At 39.8% G+C, this 16694-nt stretch overlaps 1 protein-coding gene across 8 annotated transcripts in view; it reads left to right on the top strand.

The window, feature by feature from the left end:
- Positions 1–16694, top strand: part of CTBP2 (C-terminal binding protein 2) — a 194297-nt gene that overhangs the window by 130271 nt on the left and 47332 nt on the right. The gene's annotated exons all lie outside the window — the stretch shown is intronic.

The following is a 16694-nucleotide window of genomic DNA, read 5'->3' as shown; positions in this document are numbered from 1 at the left end:
CATTAATCTACCTGGTATATAATAAATAATTCCAGCATGAGGATGCACAGTGTGACTTAATTTAGCTTTTTTAAAAAAATTCTTAGTTCACAGCAGATAAAAATGGCAAGTGTGCCAAACCATCATTTCACAGTGACTCTTGCAGCTTCTGTTATTTGCAAGGGACATAAGATTAGATACTAAACACTTTCTAGGGCAATTAGGCTGAAAGGTTTCATTTTTAGACTGATTTCCCCCAGTTGTTATCAGCACAAGTGTGCTTTTCAGAGGAAACAGTTAGTGTTTCCTTGATGAAATTTATCAAGTAACTTATCAAGTAACTAATGATGTGATCCTGGAACTCCCCAGCTTGGACAGTAATCATTATTCCTTTTGGATTGATTTTTCTTTTTTTCCTTTCTTTATTCAATAAGATTTTTCAAATAAAACACTATGCTGTTGATTTCTTATTGGAATTACTTATGGCTATAGAAGCAGTTAACAAAATAAGTCTGCATTTAATGCTAAAGTCAATCATTAACCACTAGGTAAATAAATACTTTGTGGTGGGGGTCATTTGTTATGTTTGTTACCATGTTATTATTTTTGGGGTTTTTTATACTGCAAACCGTCATCCTTGGATGAAGGGCAATATAGAAACTAATTAATTAAAAGGTGGGAATGCTCCTAAAATTCCTTTCCTGCCTACAGGTTTTATAAGCTGTATACAGAATGCATAAACTGATAAGTTTCTAACATTGGTGAAGCTAAGCACATATATATATAGTCCATGGAATTAAATTTGCAATGAAAGAAAATAACTGGCAGATAACCCTTAGCATGGGTTACATTCAATTAAAACCCAGTGAAAACATTTGCCATCAATGAAATTGTAGAAATTGCCTCAGATTAGTAAATTGTATAATTTGACTTGTGCCTAATGCTGTGTGCAGCTACTGGGATTAAATCCCTTTAAATTAAGGGGAATTTTCTTCTAAGTAAATGTTTTTAGGATTGATCTGCATGTTTATTGAAAGTGAGTGACTTAACAAAGGACACAATCCAACCATGGTGAAGCATATTTTAAATCCAATTGATTTCAATAGGAGAATTAAGCATATACTTTAACTCACTTCTGTTATGATAAAATAGATTTAAAAGTACTTACATTTGGCTTGTGCCCCAAAGTGTACTATCTCTGAGCGTAAAAACAATGTCTGAACAATGACATAGTGTCATTTTAAAAAGTGGAACTGATAAAAGTTGCAATGTTCCACTTTTGCTCTTACGCTTTTTAAAGCACAGATTGCTCTTAGTTTAGATTTCATGATGTGTGAAATAAATACATATGTAGAAATACCTTGAATATATGAGAATGCCATATGTACATATATATTAGAAACAGAGTATACTGCTTTTAAAAATAAATAAAGGCTTTTGAAAGTATTTGAAGCTAGGGTTGTGAAAATGCTTCATTTGCTTAAAATGATGTTTTTAGCAATGTTGGAAAGAAGAGCCCTTGTGACTGCCATTTGAACTGGGCTTGGTTGTAAATGAAAGCTTCTAAAGACTGTTCAGGTAGAACAATTTCTGAATTATTTCTTGTAAACAGATTCAGAATTTTTCAATTTGGGAGTAATAAAATGTTTTTTGAAAAGGCCAACATTTTGTCACAGCTGTTATCCAGTGCATCTTTAATTGATAATCTAGTGTTCCTTCAGAAACTTCAGACATAATACAAAAAGCAAATAGCGACCCTGTGCAAGTCATACTGTAGGTAAAAGCTTCTGATTGCTTCTGGTAGCTTGTGAGCGCAACATTTTTCAGTAGAGTTTATGCACTTTTAAGATTAAGGCAGGCGTTCTTTCTAAACATGGTGGAAATGGTTTGATCACACATTATGTGCCCTGAAAACAAATGCCTCTGAATATAGATAATATGTCGTACACTTCAGAATATCTCTCTCTTTACTGCTTAGTCCTTCATCACTCTTATTAAGACTTAAGGGATGCATATTTTGGTGGTGGTGGGGAAATCTATAGCTGTTTTCCCTTTTTAATGTGTTAGTCTGTTTATAAGACAATACCAACAGCGTTGTTGAGATGTGAGCAGCCTCCTTCTTGAGTCAAACATTTTTCTCTACAACCAATTCATTTGCATGAGGATGACATTTGTTGCTCCAGTAATTTCATCTGATAATGGCCAGCTTGCAAAGCGGATCTGAAAACATATTCCTTAATTATGTGTTGCTAAGCAACGAGAGGGTTTGGTCATAATCACAGAAAGATTATCTTTCTATTGAAGTCACTGCAAAGGTTTAGCTGAAGTAGGACCTTCTGCTAATTCCCCCCCCCCTTCCATTCTTGTTTTGTTCTGTTTCTTTTTCTGTCCAAAACAATGAAGAAAGGTATTTGCCCCTCTTCTTAAAATGCAAATTTAATCTAGGAGTTAAGGTAAGATCCATTGATTTCAGAAACATGGGTGAAATGAAGTTCCAGGGTATCTTAATAATGAAGAAATATAAATCTTGATTTTAAAACATTCTCAAATAATGCCTAGGAAAGGTACTTGAACAAAAGTACATGCTTATAACATTTAAAAACACAGTTGCAAGGTCATAGTCGGGGTGCAGAATTGGCCAGTGGTAGAATGTTTATATATTATCTTATATTTTCTGCTATGAAATGAATGCCAAGGGAACCTTAACTTTTTTTTAAGGTATCTGAATCACAGTGTAAATGTTAGCTTAGGCTGCAGTCCTGTATGGTACTTACTTCTGAGTAGATATATATAAGATGACATTGTTAGGCTCTAATCCTACATGCACTTATTAATGTGTAAACCCCCTTGAATTCAAAGGGGCTCCAAACCCCTTGGGGGGGGATGTTCGTTCCAAGGCAGGAGGAGAAGCTAGACAGATGTGAGCTCCAACAGATTCCGAGCCAACCTTTCACTACCATCACTTGATGGCTTCAGACATGATTGCTGCGCCAGCTCCAGGCTGGAGCAACAATTTGCCTCTGCTTCCCAACCCAGACAGCATCAGTGGCAGGGATGCATATGGGGCAATGGCTCTGCCCCCCAACAGCTGCCCTGCAGGGGCTTGGGTTGCTCCATTACTTTCAAGTAAACATGTAAAGGTTTGCACTGTTAATTAGATTTCCCCCTTAAATTAAAGGGATTTCCACTCATTGGCTGCACTGTTAGAATATAAAGATTGGTTGAAGTATATAGATATCATAAGCTTCTAGTGAACTTGATTTTAAAATGTAAAGATTTAATTGGTAGCTTCAGTTGTAACACAACTACTAGAGAGCAATCCCAATTGAACCAGAGTGAGACTTGCATCTGCGTAAACATACATAAGATTGCATTGATGATATATAATGGATTGTAACTAATTTTGTCCATGCACATATAGAACAGATGCCTGCTTGTGGACTTTTCCTATCCCCCACCCCCAGCAGCCTCAAAATCTGTTCCAGAGAGGTGAGGAAGAGCTGAAGTCCACCTATGCAAGGTTGGATTCCATTGAATATCTTCAGTGAGATGTCTTTTAAAAATCAGTTCACTCAGTTTATAGCTTCATGCCTTTCAGTTTTTGCCTTTTTAGTTACAGCAATTCAGGCTCAAGAACACTGACTTCAGCAGTAAGTTATTATTATATATTTTGTTTAATTATGCAAGCCAGTGTATCTACAACTGAGCCAGTTTCAAGGTCCTTGTATTAATTTAAAGAGTCCTGAGTGACTTAGGTCAAGGGTACCTCAGGGACCCTTATTTCCCAACTTGACCACAGAGATAATCTGCAGGAGCACCACTGGTCGTTCCCTGAGTAGGCAGGGATCATTTGACAAATGCAAGGAACTGAGCCTTTAGTGTAATCGGCACAATACTGTTGAATGCTCAGCCAATAGAGAATCAGCAGGTTTCAACTTTTAAATGCCCACTGAATACTTTTCTATTCCATCAGGCCTGTTCAGGTGATTTGGAATTCATCTTTCCACAATAGCTGATTTCTGGTTTAAACTTCTTTATATGGTTTTGTGTACTGTTGTTGCAAACTACTCTGATATATTTTATGAATAGCGGTATGGAAATATTTCTATAAATACATAAAAATATATATAATAAGATGGCATAGACAAGAAACTCAAGGAATTGATGTGAAAACTAGAGGTAGGGAAACTGGTCTAACATCAATCTGGGAAGGGCTCATTCTTTCCAAGCTTTTTTCCTGTTTTAAAAGAAAAAATGGGTTCAGGAATTTTTTTCTAAAATCATTACAAATCTGTTCCTGCTAGCCCTTGCTTGTCTGAGCCTCCATACCCATTGCCTAACTCTCCAGCAGCAGCAGGCGGCATGTAAGTATGGAGGGATGTGAATGGACAAACGAGGAGGAGAGGAATAGGGCTACTCCTTGGGTTTTCATTGGTCCTCAAAGCCTTACCAACACAAACTGCTCAGCTCTCAGAGCATTGTAGTTTGTCAGGGCTGCTGGGTCCTGTATAATTACAATTCTTACCATTTTTCACCAGCAGCTTTCTGTTTGCAGTCAGGTTTTTGGGCATCATTGCACTTCCACAACACTGTTGCTGCTACTGGAAGGGGATGGGGGACAGATCAGATTTGCCAAGCTTATTTACAAGTCTAGCTGAAATTAAAGGGATTTGGGCTCATATCATAAAAGTTATGTTATTGCCAGACTGGGGGAGGCTCACTTCCCAGCCCTTCACCTCCAATTCTGGAACTCTGCAACATCACTTACAAAGATGGGCTGTAAACTTAATTCCTTTGCCAAGCAATTCTCTCTGAAAATGTAAAAGCTTAACCTTGCTCACCCAGCATTGCCAACTGTTTTAAATGCCTTTCACGTCTGCCATAGTTTCAAGCTTTGGCTAGAAAAACACTTTGGAAAGCACACAAAAAATAAATAGAATAGTCATGAATTTAGACTTTAAAATAATCTTTTTAAATTATGAGACTTGTGACAAAGCTACAGCAGTTAGCAATCCCACTTGTTGACAGTAAATTTACAGTTTTCAGATGTCTTCTCTGTCACTCATTGATATGGGATGGGGAGATCAGGAGCACAGTTTAATCCTACTTTGTTTTAAGCAATTGGAGTTAGAATAATTGACGGTGCTTGGAGTTTGTACGTAACAGGAAACTGGGATTTAATCAAAAGTGAAAATAGAATCTTTCATTCCCCTATAACAAGTGAAGAAGGAAGTTGGGGGGTGAGCCCTCAGGCCCAACCTTCACTACAGCTTGTTCCTGATTACCGAAGTGTAGTTTATAATTATTATTGTAGGAGCCAATCCTAAGTGTTGCAAGCAAACCAGGCCAGGTTTGAGTAATATTACCAGCAAAAAAGTGATGAACATTGGTACATTAAATAATAGATGCCTCACAACCCGTACTTGTGGATCCTCCCTACCTAAGACTTCTAAGTTACATTTGTGTCCATCGTATATTTACAACTGATTGGCTCAGATTCAAATTTGCACTTTTTAAATTTACTTTAGTTAGTTACCTTAATCAGAAAACTCTTTAAGCTGTGTATATAATAAATAAGATGAAATCGGTAATACTTTAAAAACAACAACAAAGACAGGGAATTGCTCTCCTTCTGCCGGACCACCAGCCTGATAAATATATAATTACAACATTTACATTTGTCATCTGGGGGCAGCCATTCCATCAGACTGCCTCACTGGGAGAGATAGGAAACAGAGCTCATTTCATTAGCTTTTCTGGAAGTCCATCTCTATCAGGCACTTCCTGCCCCTGAACTATGCCAGCTGGTGACTAGAGGAACAACTGTTTAGAAATTTGTGCCTAAATTTTTCTTCTTCCCTCCCTGTCACTTTTCCCTTGTCTTTCGTGTATTTTTAGATTGTAAGCCTGCAGATAGGGGCTGTCTTGTTTTAATTGATCATATGTAAGCCCTTCTGAGAGCTAGAGAGCGGGGTGCTTTTTTTAGGAAGACCCCAAAATTGGCAAAAAATTGGGTGCCATTTTTACACCCAAGAACTAGGACATTTCAGGATTTGTGACATCTTCCCAAGGGTCTTTATATGCTCCTTGGGCTAAAGCAAATAGATGTAATGCTGCTGGCACCTTTACCATGGTCAAAAAAATTGGGAGTAGCTTGTGGGCTCCCTTCTTCCTACTTTCTGTGTGTTTCCTCATCCCTTTTCTTGTCAGCTGCAACCATACTTGTTTACACTTGTACTTACCAAGGTTAATGTTTGGAAACCAACTTCAAATCCTGTGGTTTCATTTGCTAATGAAAAGCTAACTGTGGTTAATGGTAACCATTATTAGTCTCAGTGCTGATGTAATTTGACACCACAGTTAGTTGTGCAAAGGGAAGGTAGGTTTGAAGGAAGAATGAGGCAGCCCCAAGCCTCTTAACCATGGTTAAGGGATCAGTGGCATTATGTCTACACAGAGCTGGTGAATGTTACTTAATGTGCACATTGGCCTGACAGACGATAACCACTAGCAACCTAGTGTTAACTTGGATAGTGCTCATGCTTGCTGTATCCTACAACAGAAAAATGAGTAATGACAATACGGGTTTCTAAATAATAATAAAAATTGAATGCAAATGACTTTTCCTCACTTAAGGTGTCGAAATGCTACTCGCACAGTGAACAAAGAGTATGCACAATTTCATCTTCATAAACCACATGCAATTTTAGAGACAAACAGAATTGTCAACTCCTTGAATTATTTATTTCATCTTCCAGATGTAAAATTGCTTCACAAATTTTAATAAATACCAATCTTTACAGTGTCCATGTAATATTTAGGAAGATATCTGAAACCATTAAATATGTGTCTTTTGTCACTAGAAACTGGTCTTCCCCAGCTATGAAGTTTAGCAGTGATACATGAGGATGTGAATAGGATGTTGATGAAAGGTGATGAATTTTACTACTGAATTGTGATTAAACACAAAGGTGCGAGCTTGACTCCCATCCTGCTTTGTTCTGAGCAGGATGCCAGCTAAATATTAGCACCTGTTCTTCACATGCTTGCATCGCAGTCAACTATCCCTCACCAGCCTTGTCCTTACACATGTTCCATGTTCTCCATTTACGGTATATAGAGAACCACCTGCTTTAAATCAGCCTGTTCCTCATACAGGAATTCCTTCTTTGGTGAGGTCTCCCTCACAAACAACTTTTAAAGAAGATTTAAAAACATTTCTGTACCTGGGTGGGTGATTTTTCTTAATGTATCTAAAGGCAGTTATAATCCTAGCCTAATGCTTTAATGACAGTAATTCCAAACACTAAATATTTGTACAGTATTTAAAATGTTGGAACAATTTATCAAAATTAAAATTAGAACTATTTCATGAAAAAGTACGCTAAATACGTAACAGTTTCCTATTACAGAATGCTACATTTAACCAGTATATTTTTATATGAACTGTTACTTGTACCACACAGAAAATGGCAAACATTTGCTATGCCTAAGTGTCAGTTTACACTCCTGAATTTCTCCATGTGATCATGTAGGTGGGTACACAGACCCAAAGAGAGTTGGTTTGAACTATGGTTTGAACGCGATCTGGTTGGATAGCAGGAGAAAGTGCTACCAAGGTGATGGTAATGCTCACTGTGTCAGCACCCTGTTCAAATTTTCTGCATGTGGTTATGTGGATAGTTCTAAAATTACAGGTTTATGTATCAACCACCCTGCCTCATCTCCAGCAAAGTGCATGCTATTTGGTTCCCTAGAGAAAGGTACATTGTGTTTACTTTCAAATTTCCTGAGATTTAGCAACAATTTAAAAATCTATTCATTTATTTTGAATATATTTATCCTTCCATTTCTGGGCTCAAGGGAGATCACAGTAACAAAAATATTAAATGCAATCTTAAGCTAGTAAAGTCAACTGAAAGAAAACAGCACCCACCCTATAATAAACAAACAGCCAAATGCCTTGTGAACCAATAATTCTTTTTTTTTTTTTGCACCCTCTTAAAACAAAACAAAACAAAACAACAGCTCTGCACTTCCCCTAGGAAGGTACTCAGGATAAAGGCCTTGTTCCTTAAAGCGGATGTTCTTGCTTCCCATTGTGAGGGCATTTGGAGCAGGGCCCAGCCTTCTGACAATAATTGCTGCCAGCCACATATGGGAAGAAGTGATTTTATGTTGTGAGTCCTAGGCTGTGGAGGGTCTTAAAGTTAAGCATCTGCACCTTGCATTCTGTGTGAAAACAAATTGGCTGTCAGTGCTGTTGCAAAAGCTAGGATGTTCCTAGTCACTATTAAGAGCTATGCAGCACCATTTTGCACTAGCTTGCCCATATTGAGCATATTGCTATTTCACAATAGCTGAGATACAGAGGGCTGCTTTGTGTGTACTTCATGGCTTGGACATGCCTGGGGGAAATCTGCTTCTCCCACCCCCACCTCCAAATAAACAACCCCTCGCACACTGGTTGTGTGGTTTGGGGGCTCTTGGCTCATGTGTTCCTTTTTCCTTTCTCATGTTGACAAATGAAGCTGCCTACTAAATTTTGTTTGACATTTCTGAACAGTTGCATTCGGAACGCTGTCCACTGGCTGACAGGTATGCAATACAGGATTGCTGCAATCTAAACGTAAAAGTCTAAAATATTTGTCAGCAAACCAGAAGAGATTATATGTTACAAAACTTCACAGCTCATTTGCACTGGTGGAAAGAGCCAAACACACAGTTTGGGATACTTCCAGGCAATAGCAAAATTAGTGTCCTATCCCCACCCCAATGATCTATGCTGGCTCTAGCCTTGTTCAGTGCTAACTGTGAAGATACTTTGCAAGTGTTCAGAGTACTTCATGTGCATTGCCTCCTTCCTATCCTTGAAGTTCCTCACCACCCATGGATCAAATGGCTAGGCTGTATATGAAGAGTCCATTCAAGGGGGGAAATAGTCTACTAGTCAACAGTTGCACAGGAGTTTAGATGAGTTTGGTCCCCTTTCCTCCTTATCAACTGATTTGTATAATTTTAACTTTTTTGAAGTGGTTCCTTCGGAGCTGCCATGACTTCTGCTCTGGATTCTCAATAAATAAGTGAGCAAATTGAATAGCATTCAGCGCAACTAAACGCGAAGATATGGTAGAGGTAGCAAGCTAGCACACTGAGGAAACAACTTCTGTTTTGTCCCTTTTCAAGTTATTCTGAGAAATTACAGCCCCCATTTGGTGTAAGAGTACATAGTAATTTATTGGCTGCAATATATATTGTTTTTAATTAGTCACATGAGCAGTGTTGTCAAATGTAAAGTTAGGTCTTTGCCTTTGTCAACTAGGAATTCAGGAATTGTTAACACTGTGAAAAAGAAAGGAATGTTTGAAAGAAAATCCCTTCAAACTTCCAAGTTGTAATCACTTCTTTGCACGGAGGGATTAGAAGTATTGTTTAGACTCACATTTATTTTATTTTTTTATTATTTTGTTAAAATGCTTCTATACTCACCTTCATCAAAGCAGTGAACAACAAATGTAGATCATGATGTGCAACAAAGAAGAAAAATCAATACCATCAAAAGAAATAATAAAATAACCCAAAATAACACTTTAAAAAAAATGCTGTGTAGATTAAAATAGCTTAACCTGTGGTCTGAAAGCTTGTAAAGCAGGCACCAGCTATGCCTCCTTAGGGAGGGCATTCCAGAACTTAGGTGCCACTGATGAAAAAAACCTTTGTAATTTTATAGCCCAGTTCCAATGAGGAAAGTACTTGGAGAAGGGCCTCGTCTGAAGATCTTAAGATACAGGCAAGCTATTATGCTTTCTCTCCTCTTCTCTTACTAAGTGTACCAAGACGTCCCACGGTTTCCCCAAGTGGATTTGGGAGAAGGACTCCATTCAGATGCATGGTGGGAATTCTTGGTTCAGATGTTATCTTCTAAGCATCTTTTGTGAGCTACCTTACATGAAGAAGCATGTGAACCCAAAGGCCACTCCCCTTCATGTCTAGGACCCACTGTTTAGGACCCACCACATGCTTAGGACTGGGGTGTTAGAAGGTCATTGTAAGATCAGTTTGTAGAGAGCAATTTGGGAAATGTCTTAAATGGTTCAAGCTCCTAAACTCTGAGCGATTCCTGGAAAGGTAACACTTAAAGTTTTGTAAATATGTGCTCAGTTAAAAAGCACAATGCTCCTATAAGCACAGCTGTGTGTAGTATAAACATAGGACTGATACATGAGAGAGAATATCCTGTTTCAGTGAGTTTGTACAGAGCAAATAAGGAATTCTTAAGTTCTGTTGAGAGTAGCGAATGAGAAATGGGATATCATGATTGACTGACCTGTTTCTGAAACCAGATCTTTTGGAGGTTAGTAGAAGTCTCCTTTAAGTATATTGTGGGTTTGATAGAAAGCTTTCCCCTTGGGAGATGGTGGAGGGAAGTCCTGTACGATTGTGCCTCTTTCCTGGTTTTCCCAGCTATCCACTGGTAAGACTAATTGCTGTTGTAGGCAATTAGAAGTGAACAAGGGTCACTTCATTGATTAATATGCTTCTTGCTCCCTTGGCACATCTTTGAATCTGGTTTAGTTGCATTCTGTTTGAACAGTAATGCTGCTAAGTGGAGAGTACCTGAGGTTCAAAGTCGGGAAATGTAAGTTATACCTTTCAGAGTCCTAAATACTGGTAATTAATATAAAGCACATGAACCTACACATCTAAGAAATTAAAGAATTCTGTAGATGTTTGTCAAAGAATCATCAAATTGCCTGTGCTTCTGGAAACTAAAAGCAGCACACAATATTTATATTTACAAGTTTTGTTACATCTGCTGTAAGAAAGCAAAAGTCCAGGAGAGGCAGCTTCACATGGGAAAGGTTTTTTTGTCATTATTTTAAAAAGTTTTCCACTTAAAATACAATAAAAGACCAAACTAATCTTAAAAGGAAAGGAAAGAAACAAAAAAAAAAGAGAAAAAGAAAGAAGGGGGTGAGTATATTAATACTAAGCTTCTTATATCTTTAGTCCACACACAGAAGAGTGAACTTTTGCCCAGCTCTCACCTGTAAATCTATGCTATGATTCTATGCTATGAATCTAGGATTCCTTCCAATGGTGAAGGAAAATTCAACCATTTCATTTTCCTTCACCATTACCACCATAAGAAAACAGGCTCAAGATGGCCTTTATCTGTTATTCGCTTATTTCGCTTATTTGATTTGTATCGCTTTTGGATTAGAGCCCCCAAAGCAGCTCAAGATGCTCACAAATACTACAGAAGGAGTCATTATGATGGTGTGTATTTGTCTTCCTCCTTCCCTTTCTTGGTTTTCTCACACAGAGCAGTTGGTCTTATATGGCCATGGTAAACATGAGAATGGGGCAGTCTAGACAAATCTGAGCTGGGTGTGTAACAGTATTTATTCCTGACTTCCTCCCTCTCTTAAAGCAGATAACAAAAACATGCGAATTCTGAACAAAATCCAAACCTTCCAATGCAGACTTTTCCAGACAACAAGAGAAACTGAGCAAGGACACATCCAGGCATCTCTGCTCTTTGACAAAATGATTGTCTACTCCTTGATACTAAGAAAAGGAATAAAAAAGTAGCTTCCAGAGCTTGCAGATACACCAAATTGAGCATGCCATCCCTTAACTTTCATAAGATTACTCCATATTCTGAAAGAAGCCGAACTCAGCAGAACTCAGCTGAAAGGATGAGTGAAAAAGTTGTGATTGGCAACACAGGGTGGAATTCAACTAAATTTGACCTGTTGAAATGAGTGAATATAGGTTAGGTTCATTAATTCCAATAGGCATGAACAGCTGGGCATGCCTCCAGTTTTTGTACAGTGGTACCTTGGGTTAAGAACTTGATTTGTTCTGGAGGTCCGTTCTTAACCTGAAACTGTTCTTAACCTGAGGCACCACTTTAGCTAATGGGGCCTGCTGCCCTGCCGCCGCCGCGCGATTTCTGTTCTCATCCTGAAGCAAAGTTCTTAACCCGAGGTACTATTTCTGGGTTAGCAGAGTCTGTAACCTGAAGCGTCTGGAACCCGAGGTACCACTGTACTCAATCTGTTGTTGCGACCTTTGGTTTCTACTTTTCCTTGGTCATAATTATTAGCACAACTAGTTTGTGGCATCTGCTTCTGGAAGTGCAGGGAAGAACAACACCTTTTTTAAAAGGACATTCTGTGTCTCTGAGGATGCCTCTGAGCAGTTTCCTAGTGGAAAGTGGCTTTGCCTCTCGTAAAAGTTATACCTGGCCTTCATGGGGGTACTTTCTTAGCAACCACTCCCACTGGAAAGACCATGGATACTCTCACTGTGATTACACCATGGTAAGCAGTTTAGATATTACAACTGGGACAGAGATCATTCACCATGGGTGGCCTGTTCTTTGCAGCATGCTATGAATAAAATAATATACGATTTTGATCAATGAGATAGGATTTCGTTATTGAGAATGGAAGGCAACTTGTTGGTGGTAGTTATTTATTCAATTTATTTAGAAAATTTCTTAATCACTTTATATTCAAAAGAATCTCAAAGTACTATACAGAAAATAGAAATCAAATACAGTGGAACAGGATTTCAGAACATTTTGCAAATGTACATGTAAATAATTGCTGGATTATTTTCTAAAATGAGTTTGAAAAGGACTAAAAAATTTTTGCAAAAAGATAGCATTCAAGAATTATAACAACTCAAAATAGTCATTTAAAAGTATGCTGTCAGAATTGCAAGCAGCTTATCTAGCTGACTTAACTTTACAACTATCTGATATGTAAGAATACATGTGTCAGAGGCTCAGGAGGAGAGGCACAGGGAAGAGAGGAGATGGAGAGCGAAGGGGAAGAATCCGAGGGGAGCGTAGGAGAATATGACAGTGGCCCAAGGGATTCCATGAGTCTCTCCAGCGAATTGGAAGATTCGCAGAAGGGGGCGCCAGTGGCCAGGGGTAGAGGGTTCCCAAGGGAACGCCCCAGGAGCAAGGGGGGAGCAGGGACTCCCAGAGCAGCAGTTGGAAATCAGGACCAGCTTCCCCACCAGAGCATAGTGAGGGGGGAAAGTCCCAAGTATCAGGGCCAGTGGATTCCCCACCAGGGAGAGAAGACGAGGCAGGGCTGACCACGCCTCCATCGGAGAGTCGGACAACGGAGGGGAGGTCAGATCTGGCCAGTATTCCGGAAGAGGGAAGCAGTGACAGGAGTAGTGTAACGGTTAGGAGGAAGGTCACTGGATTGGCGCGAGAAGCAAGTTCAAATGTACAGGAGCGCAGGACCGCAGAGGATGAGGATTGGGAGCCGGGTCCCAAAGCTCGCCGGAGGCAGGGGGAGGAGCTATGCGACTCAGCGTCAGAGGAGTCTAGAAAGGGGAATGCACCAACGGGCAGAAGGACCCAGAGAAGGAGAGAGCAGCGGAAAAGGTGGAGCAGGGCTAGGATATTAAACTGGTGTCAGAGGGGAGGAGACTCAGACGGGACTTCGCCGGTCTAGGGTTTAGGACGTAGAGCTGCGCGCTGTGGCTTTGAAATGGAAACTGAACTTCAATAAAGACCTTTGTACATAAACACAGCCTGGCGTTGGTCCTCTGTGAGCTGGGACCGAGGGGCAGCTCTGACAACATGTCACATGTATAAAGTAAAAAAGTAAAATCTTACAATGCCATGCCCAATGGCACAATCTAGAGAAGTTTAAAGTGTTTGTAGAGAAGGACACAGGTGGCGCTGTGGTCTAAACCACAGAGCCTCGGGCTTCCCGATCAGAAGGTTGGCGGTGCAAATCCCTGCGACGGGGTAAGCTCCTGTTGCTCGGTCCCAGCTCCTGCCAACCTAGCAATTCGAAAGCATGTCAAGTGCAAGTAGATAAATAGGTACTGCTCTGGCAGGAAGGTAAACGGCGTTTCCATGCGCTGCTCTGTTTGATAGAAGCGGCTTAGTCATGCTAGCCGCATGACCCGGAAAAACTGTCTGCAGACAAATGCCAGCTCCCTCGGCCTGTAAAGCAAGATGAGCGCCACAACCCCAGAGTCGTCCGCGACTGGACTTAATGGTCAGGGGTCCCTTTACCTTTAGAGGGTATGAACAATAAGTAGATTATATCATAGAGTCCATCTTTAATGGTCAGTGTGGTCGTCTTGTAGGAAACATTGTCTATTGTCCCTCAAGGCTGAAAAAGCCAAACTTCTCTTCAATATATTTCAAGTCAGGTAAAGAAAAAGTCCCAGTTTCAATCTGGAACATGTTATGACATTTCTTTCCACTTAAAAGGTGAACAAAGAATGAAATATCATGCCAGTTGTCTAGCTTAGTTTCCACAAAGTACCCTTCATAAGAGCTCCAAATCCTCCTCTTACTATAACAAGTATTACAGGGTTTTTTTTTTCCATAGGAGTTTTATATGAAAAAAATAATAGCTTGGAGGAGTAAACATCACTTTGTGACAGGCTTTAGTGCTTTACTGCTTACTGGGCTTCAAGCCTGGAAGGATTTAAAAATCATTATACTTTAAGGGAAAGTTGAAGAGAAAAGAGGGAAGGGCAGGGGCTGTTCCAGCCAGCTGTTGTGATTTAGGAAAACACTTATATCAACCAAAAGAAAAGTAACTGAGATTGAGAGAGTCAGACAGCCTAGAAATAGCCATACCCAACAAGATTAGGACAAAATTAGAGCCCCAGTCTGGGTGAGCTTACTTCTCTAATACTACAAACATTAATAAAGACAAATCTTTGATCTTAGTGGATTGGGTTTTTTAAAAAAATCATCCTCCAAAACCTTTTATTACAAAACATTGTTCTTCAGTTTTTGATTGATTGCTTTGCAATATAAGTGGATGGTGTAGCATGTAATAATGCTTTGGCAAATAGACACGCAAGGCAGCTGCCAGTTTTATTCTTTATGTTTATTTTTTGTAAAGGAAAGTTTCTTGTTCTAAAGAATCAATGCATTTTGTGGTGCATTTCCATATTTAATGTACAAGGGAAACTTGTCACCCAGGATTACAACAAGGTTGTAGTTCAGAGGTTTTAAACCTTTTTGATGCAGCACCCCTGTGGGGCTCAGGAGCCCAGTTATGTCACCCCTTGCCTACAGAGCCAACAGCCCCTCATCACTTTTCGAACTCCCTCCCTTGTGGCATGTTCTCTCCTCTCCTTGGGAGTCCTCCAGGCAGCCACTGCTGCCACCCCCTGGTCTCTGAGACCCCTGCTCCACAGAGAGGTGCCTCCTCACTGCCCCACAGGGGCCTGGGAAGCACCCACTGGCCAGCCCCAGAGTGCCTGTGGAGCTTGTAGCCAGGGCTGCTGCAACAAACAGCCGCTCAAGCCTTTGGGAGGCAGAAACGCGAGTGGGCATCGGAGAGAGAGAAGAAAAGAGGGCTTGAAGCCAGTGTTACCCGTCATATGTGTAGTCCGGTCGACGGCTGCCACCCTAGATCAAGTAAAACAATAGAAATATTTAACTAACTGACCAGTCACGCTGGTTCTGCTCTCCCTAACAAATGTCCTGCCCCCCCCCACAAAGTCCTGCCTCCCCTAACAATAAACCTGGCTACGCCCATGTTGCCCACGGCACCCCTGAACATCATTCACCCCAGGATGCCATGGCACACCAGTTGAAAACCACTTTTGTAGTTAATTCATTGCTGTAGAATGCTTTGTGGTACCTGTAAATAGCATAACCATTTCCTCTTTGTTTCGTTCCTTAGGGAAGTCTTTGCTTTATTTAGAGATGTAAAGGCCTGGGGTAGGTGCAGAACAGAAAATTTTCCAGTTTTTTCCCCAGGCCTTCATATCTGTAGCTTTATTTAAGTAATAAAACTCTTTCAGCAGCATTATGGGAAGTACCTATTTTTTCCTCTCTCTGTCTCTCTCTCAAGAGTTTGTGGGTGTGCTTAGGTGTTGGTGTATGCATGAACCAGAATTGGCCTATTCTCCGCTTAATGATGAAAAAATATAATGATTTTTTAAATAACCACCTTGTACCTTTTATTTTATAAGGTAATTAAAAATAACTATTTTCTTTCATAATGTGTGATTTCTGATACTCCGCATGCTGGATGCATAACTTACATATCCATCTACCCTTATGTTCTGGTTACTTCCTTTCCCTTTCCTCAAGTTTCTTATGCAAGTTGCAAGTTTACTAGGTGTATATCTTAGCAATAGATTCTGTAAAAATAGAAATAGCCTGCTTCATCTCAGCTAGGAGGAAGAGTCATATACCTGGAGAAATGATAGATTTCGACCACAACTCAATGATGTATGAAAAACATAAGCATTTATTCTACTAGTAAAATGTTCCATGTGTGTTATGAAAGATATTGGAAGTAGATTCTCTTGTATTCACATGTCCCTTCTATGCCTGATTTACATCACAACAACCCAAAAAATAACAATAGTGCAACTATGCTGTGCTACAACTTACTGCTATACCATGTGATGAGGCAACACATTAGAGGACCAGTATACAGTGGTACTTCTGGTTAAGAACTTAATTCGTTCTGGAGATCCATTCTTAACCTGAAACTTTTCTTAACCTGAAGCACCACTTTAGCTAGTGGGGCCTCCTGCTGCCACCGCACAATTTCTGTTCTTATCCTGAGGTAAAGTTCTTAATCCAAGGTACTACTTCCGGTTTAGTGGAGTCTGTAACTCGAAGCGATTGTAACCCGAGGTACCACTGTAATAAGAAACTTTATTGCTTCTACTTGTATTGAAAAGAGGTG

This window comes from Podarcis melisellensis, assembly GCF_964234715.1.
Source record: "Podarcis melisellensis genome assembly, chromosome: 5".
NCBI classification, from domain to species: domain Eukaryota; kingdom Metazoa; phylum Chordata; class Lepidosauria; order Squamata; family Lacertidae; genus Podarcis; species Podarcis melisellensis.
The sequence above is the reverse complement of the archived record's forward strand: the minus strand, read 5'-3'. Positions and strand labels throughout refer to the sequence as shown.